This window comes from Tachyglossus aculeatus, chromosome 3 (genome assembly GCF_015852505.1).
Source record: "Tachyglossus aculeatus isolate mTacAcu1 chromosome 3, mTacAcu1.pri, whole genome shotgun sequence".
NCBI classification, from domain to species: domain Eukaryota; kingdom Metazoa; phylum Chordata; class Mammalia; order Monotremata; family Tachyglossidae; genus Tachyglossus; species Tachyglossus aculeatus.
In genome coordinates, this window is record NC_052068.1 from 46,126,532 (window position 1) to 46,139,633 (window position 13,102).

At 42.2% G+C, this 13,102-nt stretch overlaps 1 protein-coding gene and 1 non-coding gene across 2 annotated transcripts in view; one reads left to right on the forward strand and one right to left on the reverse strand.

The window, feature by feature from the left end:
• CTNNA3 (catenin alpha 3) overlaps positions 1 to 13,102 on the forward strand; it is a 1,398,597-nt gene that overhangs the window by 111,904 nt on the left and 1,273,591 nt on the right. The window lies entirely within an intron of this gene.
• LOC119926447 lies at positions 5,675 to 5,812 on the reverse strand. Its single transcript, XR_005450322.1, has one exon. It is a non-coding gene; the product is annotated as a small nucleolar RNA SNORA7 (small nucleolar RNA).

Sequence of the window (13,102 nt, forward strand, 5' to 3'; positions counted from 1 at the left end):
GCAAGGCACTTGGCATGGAAAACTAAGGTCTGTGCTCTTAAAATATTTGTCAGCTAATAGGCAGACGATCTCTAGGCACTGTCCTGGAAACAGAAGGGAGAAGGGCCACCCTAAAATTCCGTCCCTTGAGATTCTTGTGAATTTTTTTATTGTTTTGTTAAGTAATCCATTTCCACAAAAAAATGATTTCAAACTTACTCTGATGATGGTGTTAGAGGAGCAGCTTGGCCAAGCGGAAAGAGCACGGTCCTGGGAGTCAGAAGGACCTGGGTTCTTATCTCATCTCTGGACTTGTCTGTTGTGTGATCTGGGGCGAGTCACCTCACTTCCCTGTGCCTCAGTTACCTCATCTGTAAAATGGGGATTTAGACTGTGAGCCCTGTGTGGGACAGGGACTGCATCTACTGTATCTTATATCTACCTCAGCGCTTAGTACAGTACTTGGTACATAGTAAACATTTAACAAATATAATAATAATAATAATAACAATGGTGATTGATGATGATAATGATAATGTCCCTCAAGAACAACAGATAAGACTCAGTCCTGAGTATTGAGGACCGAGAATCTGTGTGGAGGATTTGATTGAAGTGTTGGTGGTTTATGCAATGGTACTCTTACTCTCTCATCCTTGCAAGTCATTTTCCCACTGGAGCCTGGAGTGCAACAAGTGAATAGGTGGTAGGGGTGCAGCACACTGCCAACTATACCCAGAGGTAAAAAACGGGAAGCAGTGTTGCCTAGTGGAAAGAGCACAGGCCTGGGAATCACAGGACCTGAGTTCTAATGCTGGCTCTATCACTTGTCTGCTGTGTAATAATAATAATAATAATGATGGCATTTGTTAAGCGCTTACTATGTGCAGAGCACTGTTCTAAGCGCTGGGGGGGGGGGATACAGGGTGATCAGGTTGTCCCACGTGGGGCTCACAGTCTTAATCCCCATTTTACAGATGAGGTAACTGAGGGTCAGAGAAGTTAAGTGACTTGCCCGAGGTCACACAGCAGACATGTGGTGGAGTTGGGATTTGAACCCATGACCTCTGACTCCAAAGCCCCTGCTCTTTCCACTGAGCCACACTACTTCTCTAAAGCACTTCTTCTAAAGTACTTCTCTAAAGCACACACTTCTCTGTGTGACCTTGGACAAGTCATTTAACTTCTATGTGTCAGTTTCCTCATTGCAAAATGAGGATTCAATACCTTTTCTCCCTTCTACTTAGACTATGAGTCCCATGTGGGACCTGATTATCGTGTACCTACCCCGGTGCTTAATATAGGATGTGGCACATAGTAACTGCTCAGAAAATACCACGATTATTATTATTGAGATGCAGCATGACCTAGTGGATAGAGCATTACCTGGGAGTCTAAAAAAGAGAAGCAGCGTGGCTCAGTGGAAAGAGCACGGGCCTTAGAGTCAGAGGTCTTGGGTTCAAATCCCACCTCTGCCACTTGTCAGCTGGGTGACTTTGGGCAAGTCACTTCACTTCTCTGGGCCTCAGTTCCCGCATCTGTAAAATGGGGGTGAAGACTGTGAACCCCCTGTAGGACAACCTGATCACCTTGTAACCGCCCTAGCACTTAGAACAGTGCTTTGCACATAGTAAGTGCTTAATAAATGCCATTATTAATTAATTAAAAGGACCTGTGTCCTAATGCTAGCTCCACCATTTGTCTGCTGTGTGACCTTGGGCAAATCACTTCATTTCTCTGAGCCTCAGTTATCTCATCTGTACTACTGGGGATTAAGACTCTGAACCCCTTGTGGGACATGGATTGGGTTCAACCTGATTAGCTTGTATCTACCCCAGTGCTCAGTACAGTGCTTCGCACATAGTAAATGCTTAACAAATACCATTTATGGTCTAAGTGGCTGCAATAAAGAGCAAATGCTGTGCCATGGTGTCATACCCGTAGGGTGGTAGTGGCAGGGGTCTTTGCTATCATATTGTCAGGTTATTTTTCAGGATTCCTTTTGGGCTTATTCACTTTTTGGATCCACTTTGGTGGTTCTTTGGTGATAAATCTTCACCACTGATAGCATTCGGTTACGTGTCTGGCTAGAACCCAGGTCTTCTGGATTTTTTCTCTACTGCTATGTCTTTGATGCTCTTCTCAATGATAATTGGTTTATAATGCGACCACCATCCCAAATCAAAGTTGTTGCAATCCTATGAAGCCATCATTCATGTTTAATTCTATTTCTTCATCATTTGTAGGAAGTTAGTTGGTTTATGATGTCTCAACATTCCTTCCATTTCCAGACTTCCATTCCTTAGCTCCTGTGAGATGCTTAGGAACAGTTCTCCTAAGTTATTGGAGATGGTACCTGGGAGGTGGGGGTTGGAGACTAGTGACTGGTTTTGGATGGAATGTGATGAATCAGATTGAAGTGATTGGGTGGTTGTGCAGTATTAATAAGGGGTCTGTACCTCTTTAAATTTTTATTGACTAGGGTTATTACTTTTGGGTTTATTTGATTTACTTGATTATGATGCTTATTTTCATAGAGATGATCAGTTGGTGTTTTTAGTATCAGAAAATTCTAACCACTGGGTTGAGTTCTTTTTAAGAAAAAAATTAATGAAAAAAGAACTACTTGGAAGATCTTTTTCTGTTTTAATTTATGGAAGATAATCAAGCTCAAATTCTCTCCCAGAAGACTTAATAAGAATGTTGCAAACATGTCTCTTTTTCATGTACCAAGTTCTAAAGTTCATTCAATCGTACTTATTAAGCGCTTACTGTATGTCCAATTGATATTCATTCATTCATGCATTCATTCAGTCGTATTTATTGAGCACTTGCTGTGTGTAGGGCACTGTTCTAAGTGCTTGGGAAGTACAAGCTGGCAACATACAGAGATGGTACCTACCCAACAACAGGCTCACAGTCTAGAATGGGGAGACAGACAACAAAGCAAAACATGTAGACAGGTGTCAAAATCATCAGAACAAATAGAATTAAAACTATATGCACATCATTAACAAAATTAATAGAATAGTAAATATGTACGAGTAAAATAGAGTAATAATTCTATACAGTATGCGCAAGTGCTGTGGGGAGGGGAAGGAGGTAGGGCGGTGGGGATGGGGAGGAGGAGAGGAAAAAGGGGGCTTAGTTTGGGAAGGCATCCTGGAGGAGGTGAGCTCTCAGTAGGGCTTTGAAGGGAGGAAGAGAGCTAGCTTGGCGGATGTGTGGAGGGAGGGCATTCCAGGCCAGGGGAAGGACGTGGGCTGGGGGTCGATGGATTTTCATGTGGACAGATTTCTCATAAGAGCATGATACACACATATTCACATCTATCAATCAATCAAATATATTTATTGAGCACTATGTGCAGAGCACTGTACTAAGTGCTTGGAAGAGTACAATACGACAGAATTAGCGGACACGCCTATACCCATATATGAATTCTTCAGAAATAGAGATATTTTTGAATAGAGATAGAGAAATTCTTCAGAAATGTGGGCCTAATGGAAAGAACATATGCCGGGAGTAGAGGACCTGGCTCTATCCCTTGCCCACTGTGTGACCTTGGGCAAGTCAGTTAACTTTTCTGTGCCTATAAGCTCATCTCTAAACTGTAAACGCATTGGGGGCAGGGAATGTGTCTGTTTATTGTTATATTGTACTCTTCCAAATGCTTAGTATAGTGCTCTGCACACAGTAAGCTCTCAATAATACGATTGACAGACTAAAATGGAGATTAACTACTTGTTCTTTCTACTTAGACCCTGTGTGGGACAGGGACTGTGTCTAACCTGTTTATCTTGTATCTACCCCCGTTCTTACTATAGTACTTGGCCCACAGTGAGTGCTTAACAAGTACCATAATTATTTTTATTTAATTACCTGAGGGAGAGGAGCTTGGTGGTCTGATGCTTGTGGTCTCTGTTGTGGGAGGAGGCAGAGGGAGCATGCAGAACCATGGTTTCTAGACAATCTCTAATTGCCCCTTCTCAGTGACCTTCCTGCCCATCAGCCTGGGTCTGTATGCCTTGCAAATCTCTACTTTTGTTTGCTGATCACTCGATATTGCTTGGCTATGGACTTGATAGTTCCCATAACTGGTGCCCAGTTACCATCCTACACTACACAAGATAGCAAAAAAAGTTTGAAATTCAGTAATTTTTATTCAGACTGTTGGGAAAAATCATACTCGCCAGCAGGCAACCTTGGACCTTCTAACTAGGACAGAACAGTAGGGAGAAAATAGAAGGGAGGGTTAGATATGAAGAGTTTCCTGATATTCAAGATGTTCAGAAGGCAGCGTGACTAGAGGAAAGAACATGGGCCTGGGCATCAGAGGACCTGGTTTCTAATAATAATGATGGTGTTTATTAAGAGCTTACTATGCGCAAAGCTCAAAGCACTGGGGAGGCTACAAGGTAATAAGGTTGTCCCACGGGGTGCTCACAGTCTTAATCCCCATTTTACAGATGAGGTAACTGAGTCACAGAGAAGTGAGGTGACTTGCCCAAAGTCACACAGCTAATTGGCAGAACCGTGATTTGAACCCATGACCTTTGACTCCAAAGCCCGTGCTCTTTCCACTGAGCCATGCTCCTTCCCTAATCCCAGCTCCACCACTTGCCTGCTGTGTGATCTTGGGTAAGTCACTTAACTTCTCTGTGCCTTAGTTTCCTCAGCTTTAAAATGGAGATTCAATATCTGTTCTCCCATCTATTTAGACTGAGCCCTAAGTGGGACAGGAACTATGTCTGATCTGATTGATTTGTAGCTATCACAGCTCTTGGAATACTACTTGACACATAATGAGCCCTTAACAAATATGATAGAAAAAAGAGATTGTGAAACATTCAAATAGATATAGAAAAAATCTCTGAATAGTCTCTGAACATCTCTTAAGAATTATAAAGACCCCAACTGCCTGGAATAACTTGGTTACATGATTGAAGGATACCTAAATGATTTCTGAGTCTTCCTCCAGACCCATGATTTTACAGTAAATTGAAGATCCGTTTGAAAGGACGACTTTGAAGTATTATACTTTACCAAGAGCTTAGTATAGTGCTCTACACACAGTAATCGCTCAAGAAATATCATTGATCAATAGGACACCAATATTCCTTCACATCTGATGCGTCATGCATTCTGCAGCAGGGGCGGACAATTATTTTGCCTCATGGACCTTTTATAGTATTTACTAACTGTCTGCGGACTGGGGGCCCAGGAAGAGAAGGTGTGGAGGGATGTTTCAACTGGGAAATTATTTCTGCTCATTGCGGCATCACCTCCTGAGGTCGAGCAGATCACTGACACTGTCACCAATTCTCTCATAGCTCCACTGACTTCTGAAGGGAGGAGCTGGCTGGAACAGAGGGAGGAGGAGTTCATGCAGGGCTAAGCAACTGACTTAATCCCTAATTTGCTCACTCCTGCTCTACATGGAAATAGTATCTCCTTTTCCACCTATTTTCTGTCTTGTCTTATGCTGTCGAGTCGTCTCGGACCCATAGTGACTCCATGGACACATCTCTCCCAGAACGCCCCACCTCCAACTGCAATCATTCTGGTAGCGTATCCATAGAGTTTTTTTGGTAGAGATATGGAAGTGGTTTACCATTGCCTCCTTCCGCGCAGTAAACTTGAGTCTTCACCCTCGACTCTCTCCTGTGGCACTGCTACCCAGCACAGGTACGTTTTGACTTGTAGCAGTTTGCCTTCCACTTACTAGCCGTTGCCCAAGCTAAGAATGGAATGGGTATGGCTCTGCTTGACTCTCCTTTCCATAGCCAAGACTGATAGAGTACTGGAAACTCTCCAGGTGTGATCCTGAGAGGGGAATTTTCTGTCTAACTGTATCAAAAACTGTGGAAACTCTCTCTGCCTTACCAGTCATTTTGAAAGAATGTGCTTTATTAGCTCAAAATATGATTTCTCTAATGCATAGTTCATCTAAGGGTTGTAGAAATGATAGGTAAAAAATAATCTTCACAGCCATCGTTTATTGAATTATAAAATGGTAGAGGCCAATCAAAAGATAAAGACAATGTATATTTATCAAACCACTGTTCTTAACATAGAAAAATTTTCATTTCTAGGATTTCTTGAAATTCTCTGGCCCTGGGAGATGAGGAGGCAGCAACAAATTTCCTCACTTTTCTGATGCAGAAACCGAGACTCAGAAGGTTGGCTCATTTTGAAGAGTCAGAAGTAGAGTTAGCACTAAAAAATCAAATTTTCTCATTCCTGGTCCATTATTAGATCATACTTATTACATTACAAACCACAGCTTTTATGGAATGACTTTTATTTTTAGTCAAATTTTAAAGAACAGGCCTTGGGGTTATATTTTCCAATTTCTCAAATTTTATTTTAAAAAATGATGCTCAGCATATTTGAAAGTTAAGTTTCCATTTTCTTTTGGTTATTTGAATTTGTTCTTTGAAAGAAGGAGTCATGGTCACAACTGTTTAATTTGTCCTATTAGAAAATAAAACTTTATGGAGGGATCTTTTAAGCCTTGGGATTTGCTAGTCAACTTCCATCTGTTGTCTCTGGAGTTCGGTTTACTGGCAATACTTGAGTAAGTGCTGTTGAGTTAAACCCATGCAAGCTGAATTTCATGCAGCAGGAAAGATTTATTAAAGCCTTTTACAAGGTTGTTTGCTGTACAGTATTTTGCCTTGAACCATTTTATATTGGGAAATGTTTGTAGAAGTCTTTTATTTAAAGCCTTTGCTTTAAATATTTATGACACTGGATTTGAATTTCAGAGGTAATAAAAAATTTGAATGTTGGTATAAAAGTGATTACCTATTCTAACTTGTATTTTTGGGGAACTTTTTCTGTGGTTACCCGAGTCTATAAAATTGCATAGTACAAGCTGCTATTTTAGGGGATGTAAAGCAAAACTCACAGCATCCTATACCAGCTTTGCTGTTACGTGGAAACATGCACAATCATGGAAAAGCGGTGTGTAGGGGGGTGTAATTTTGCACAGATTTATGGTGAATCCGTTTATACCGTCACAAACTAAGCCTCTCTTCCTGCACACACAAACTTAAATCACAATGAATGCTACCAAGTCCTTGTCAGAGTGAAAGATTACTGCTACAACTAAGGTCCTTAATGCTAGTAGTAGTGCCACTAGCATGCCTCCAGCACAGTTGGCTCAGATTCAAAGCACGCATTGAGGTTGCTTTAGATGTATCCAACAGTACTGTACTGTAACTGCTGACAGCAGAGCTTTAAAACAGGCACACACTAATCATACTGACTTTTGTCGCTGTTCAGCTCTTGTTTTGATACAGGCTGCATGCCCCAAAGCTAATTTAATCTGAAATGAGTGGTTTAATTTGTACCTTCTTATTTAAATATCTTACTTTTTGTTCTCCAAAATATCATTTTTGTACTATTTGGAGATTCAGTTATTTGAAAGGAAACTGATTATTTTCATGATATTTGATGTTCCATTTGTGCCTGAGATAGGGATATTTACATGGCTCAGGGGGCTCCCCTTCATTAGTGAGGGGAAAATATGCCTCCGGAAGATGGAACAACACAACCTTTGGTCTCAACTTTCAGTGTTTCAGAAATGTATGTGTGCTTTTGTGTGTGCTTATAGACTAATTTTCATGCATTTAGAATACACAGTCTGTTCAAAGGTATAAATTGAGCCAATTTATAGCTTCCGAATTCTTCATAGAATTTTAGATCGAGGGTCTTTGAATAGACTGTTATACCTTTTCATGCACCTGAAAAGCTATGAGAGCCTTCTAGATATATCGTATTGCACTTAAAATTGACAGCTTTTTTATTAGATAGATTGTAGGGAACAAGGACGGATATCCTAATGTGAACCAGTAATATTCATTGTTCCTTTTTAACTATATTCACATGTATCTGAATTTTTTTGATCTTCCCTTGTTTTTGATGAAGTATCCAGTGCTGTCATGTGCTGATATTCATCATATGAGTGCTTTGTGTAGTATTGTGGCAACTGGTAACACTGCAGTAAGGATCTATCGTCTCCTCCCTTATTAAACCTCTGTTCCAAAGGAGCTGCGTAAATATATTAGATACATGCACAATTTACTCTACAAATTTTCTCCGTCCTATTCTATTATTTCTCCTTTCCCTAATCTTTTTTAATGTCTGTCTACCCCTGTAGACTGTGAGCTCCTTGTGGGCAGGACTTGTATCTACTAACACTGTTGTACTGAACTGTCCCAAGTGCTCAGTAAATACCACTGATGGATTGATTGTTCGATTAAATAGGTACTGATTAAGTAGGCTGCATCACCAGAGTGGTCAGACAATGGAAAGCATATAACATCTGAAACGATAGAACTCACCACCTTCAGGTCCTATGCCACCCATATCTGGGCTAGGAAGCAGCTCCAGGAACGTCTGATAGCTCAGATAAAAGAAGAAATTCTTGGTTTGACTATCCTGAAGGCAGCAGGGATAATAATAATAATAATAATGATGGTATTTGTTAAGCACTTACTATGTGCCATGCACTGTTCTAAGCGGTAGGGTAGATACAAGGTAATCAGGTTGTCCCATGTGGGGCTCACAGTCTTAATCCCCATTTTACAGATGAGGTAACTGAGGCCCAGAGAAGTTAAGTGACTTGCCCAAAGTCTCACAGCTGACAAGTGGCATAGCCGGGATTAGAACCCATGACCTCTGACTCCCAAGCCTGGGCTCTTTCCACTAATTATGGCACTGTTCTTGAAAAGTGGGCTTTACTAAATGAAGGCCCAGCTGAAGATTTTTTGCATACCCACTAAATAATGTGCCAAACAGAGACACCCGTAGCAAGGATAATGACTTGAAATACACAGGAGATTTAGGGTGAACACAGAGAACTCATCTACCACCATACTCCCCAAAGTCTGTTTTGGTAACTGGTTTCACATGCCCTGCAGTTCTATTTAAGAAGAGGATTTTTTTTTTTTTAGTGGTATTTGTTAAAGGCACTGTTCTAAGCTCTGTGGTAGATAGAAATGTTTTGCCCAACATTTTAGAAAACTAGAGTTGTGATTTGAAGGACAATGGTGCCTTAAACTTCTGATGAACTCTTTCAAGAGTGTCTCCAAGAGAATTGGTAAGGTAATAGGAGCAGTATTTTGGGAGTTTTAATAATAATAATGATGACATTTATTAAGTGCTTACTATGTGCAAAGCACTGTTCTAAGCGCTGGAGTTTTAATACTGTTAGTAAGCACGCTATAAAGTTTAATTCCTAGAATGGATTAAAAAAACAGACTTTGGCATTGAGGAGGGTGGGTAATTGAGAGTGTTACCAAGATGAACAGTTTTATTTTGTAGAATACAGTTACTATGAAACTAGTATTAAAAATGAATTAGTTTACAGGACGGTGAACTGAAGCAGCATGGCTTAGTGGATAGAGCACATGTTTAGGAGTAGGAGGTCATGGGTTCTAATCTCTGTTCCGCCACTTGTCAGCTGTGTGACTTTGAGCAAATCACTTAACTTCTCTGGGCCTCAGTTACCTCATCTGTAAAATGGGGATTAAGATTGTGAGCCCCACATGGGACAACCTGATTACCTTGTATCTACCCCGTGCTTAGAACAGTGCTTGGCACATAGTAAGCGTCATTATTATTATTATTAAAATGGAGATGAAGACTGTGAGCCCCACATGGGACAACCTGATAACCTTGTGCTTAGAACAGTGCCCGGCACAAAGTAAGTACTTAACGAATACCATCATCTTCATCAACTAATCATGCTCCCAGGGGTACAAAGTGGGCAAGATAGATGCATGTAATGCAGAGGGAGAAGACAGTGTGCTTTAAAAAGCTCCTGTGGATTGAATAGAATATGGGCTTTTGAGAAATTGGTCCTAAAGGAATAAGTGATTCTTTTTTTTTTTTTTAGTTTAAACAGAAAGAACTGTGAAAACTATTCAAATTAAGTAACTTCACATTACCAATTTGGGGTATTAAGCTTTACAGATGAGTGAATTTTCCTTTAAAATATGAAAAAACCCTACAATAAATCACTTGAATTCTCATTATCAATCTGTGATGTATCAGGGGTGGCAACATTTAAATCAGTCAGTAATATTTGAATACTTTCTGTGTGCAGAGCACTGTACTAAGCACTGGGGAGTGTAGAATACAATAGAGTTGATTCCTCCCCAAAAGGAGTTCACAGTCTACAGTGGGAGATGAGCATTAGAATGAATTAGGGGTAGTGGAGCTATTAGAGTATAAAGATATGTACTTAACTGTTGTGGAGGTGGGGTGAATATCAAAGTGCTAACCATATACAGTTCCAAGTGCACAGGCATCCCCAGAGGGGTGGGCAAATGAGGGGTTATTCAAGGAAGGCATCTTGGCAGAGATACGATTTTAGTAAGGCTTTGAAGATGGGGAGGGGAGGGACAGGGCCTTGACAGGTGGGGTTTACAGTGAAAACGGGAGGAAAAGAGGGAAGGGAAGGAGGAGAGAAGAGGAAAGTAAAGGTAGTCACTGGTAGCTAGGACCCATACTAACTTCTCCCACTGTTCACCATTTACAAACGATGCTGGTGATATTCGGGTACTGGCTCAGAGCAGCAAGTGATACTTTTATGACACTCTCGACTGTAAGTTGGCTGTGGGTAGGGAATGTCTACCAACTCTGTTGTACTCTCCCAGTAAGTGCTCAATAAGTACTGTCGATTGATAGATGTGCATGTCCCAAACAGAATTCCTTTCCTTCCCAAACACTGTCCTCCCTCTGACTAGCCCATCGCAGTTGGCAGCACTAACATCCTCCCTGTTTCACAATCCCATAACCTTGGTGTTAGTCCTGACTCACCTCTTTCATTCAACCCCCACATTCTATCGGTCACCAAATCCCGTTGATTCTACTTTCACAACATTTCTAAAATCCTCCCTTTCTTCTCCTGCCTTGAATACTGTATAAGCCTCCTGCCTGACCTCCCTGCCTCCTGTCTCTCCCCATTCCAGTCCATACTTCACTCTGCTGCCCAGGTAATTTTTCTACAAAACCATTCAGTCCTTGTTTCCCCACTCCGCAGGAACCTCTAGTGATTGCCCATCCACCTCTGCATCAAACAGGAACTCCTCACCACTGGCTTTAAAGAAGTCAATCACCTTGCCCTTGCCTATCTTTTCCTACTACAAGACAGCTTACACACTTGGCTCCTCTAATGTCAACCTACTCACTGTAACTCAGTCTCATCTAGCTCACCACTGACCTCTTGCCCATATCCTGCCTCTTGCCTGGAATGCCTTCCCTCTTCATGTTCAACAGACAACCACACTCCCCACCATATAAATTTGATTAAAAGTACATCACTGTGAAGAGGCCTTCTCCATCTAAGCCTTTATTTCCTCTTCTCCCACTCCCTTCTGTGCTGCTCTGGCACAACCCTGCCCTCTCCCCGACCTTTCCATCACTGTTGATGGCACTACCATCCTACCCATCTCACAAGCCCGCAACCTTGGTGTCATCCTCGACTCCGCTCTCTTGTTCACCCCTCACATCCAAGCCATTACCAAAACCTGCTGGTCTCACCTCTGCAACATTGCCAAGATCTGCCCTTTCCTCTCCATCCAAACCGCTACCCTGCTCGTTCAAGCTCTCATCCTATCCTGCCTGGATTACTGTATCAGCCTTTTTGCCAATCTCCCATCCTTCTGTCTCTCCCCACTTCAATCCATACTTCACACCGCTGCCCGGATTGTCTTTGTCCAGAAATGCTCTGGGCATGTTACTCTCCTCCTCAAAAATCTCCAGTGGCTACCAATCAACCTACGCATCAGGCAAAAACTCCTCACCCTGGGCTTCAAGGCTCTCCATCACCTCGCCCCCTCCTACCTCACCACCCTTCTCTCCTTCTCCAGCCCAGCCCACACCCTCCACTCCTCTGCTGCTACTCTCCTCACCGGGCCTCATTCTTGCCTGTTCCGCCATCGACCCCCGGCCCACGTCATCCCCCTGGCCTGGAATGCCCTCCCTCCTCACATCCGCCAAGCTAGCTCTCTTCCTCCCTTCAAGGCCCTACTGAGAGCTCACCTCCTCCAGGAGGCCTTCCCAGACTGAGCCCCCTCCTTTCTCTCCCCCCCCTCCCCCTCCCCATCCCCCCAGCCTTACCTCCTTCCCCTCCCCACAGCACCTGTATATATGTATATATGTTTGTAAGTATTTATTACTGTATTTATTTTATTTGTACATATTTATTCTATTGATTTTATTTTGTTAATGTGTTTTATTTTGTTCTCTGTCTCCCCCTTCTAGACTGTGAGCCCACTGTTGGGTAGGGACCGTATCTATATGTTGCCAACTTGTACTTTCCAAGCGCTTAGTACAGTGCTCTGCACACAGTAAGTGCTCAATAAATACGATTGAATGAATGAATGAATATCAAGCAGAAGCAGTCTTGCATAGTGGAAAGAGCACGGGCTTGGGAGTCAGAGGTCATGGGTTCTAATCTCGGCTCCGTCACTTGTCAGTTGTGTGACTTTGGGTAAGTCACAACTTCTCTGTGCCTTAGTTACCTCTTATGTAAAATGGGGATTAAGATTGTGAGCCCCACGTGGGACAACCTGCTTACCTTGTATCTACCCCAGTGCTTACAACAGTGCTTGGCACATAGTAAGCGCTTAACAAATACCATCATTATTATTATTATTAATATTATTACCCCTTATTCAGCCTTCCCTCTGCCCCACAGCACTTAGGTACACATCCATAATTTATTTCTTTATATTAATGTCTGTCTCTCCCTCTAGACTGTAAAGTAGTTCATTGTGGGCAGGGATTGTGTTTACCAACTCTGTTGGCTCAGTGGAAAGAGCACGGGCTCTGTAGTCAAAGATCATGGGTTCTAATCCTGGCTCCACCAACCGTCAGCTGTGTGACTCTGGGCAAGTCACTTAACTTCTCTGGGCCTCAGTTACCTCATCTGTAAAATGGGGATTAAAACTGTGAGCCCCCCGTGGGACAACCTGATCACCTTGTAACCTCCCCAGCGCTTAGAACAGTGCTTTGCACATAGTAAGCGCTAAACAAATACCATCATTATTATTATTACTCTCCCAAGTGCTCTGAACACAGTAAGTGCTCAGTAAATATAGTTGATTGA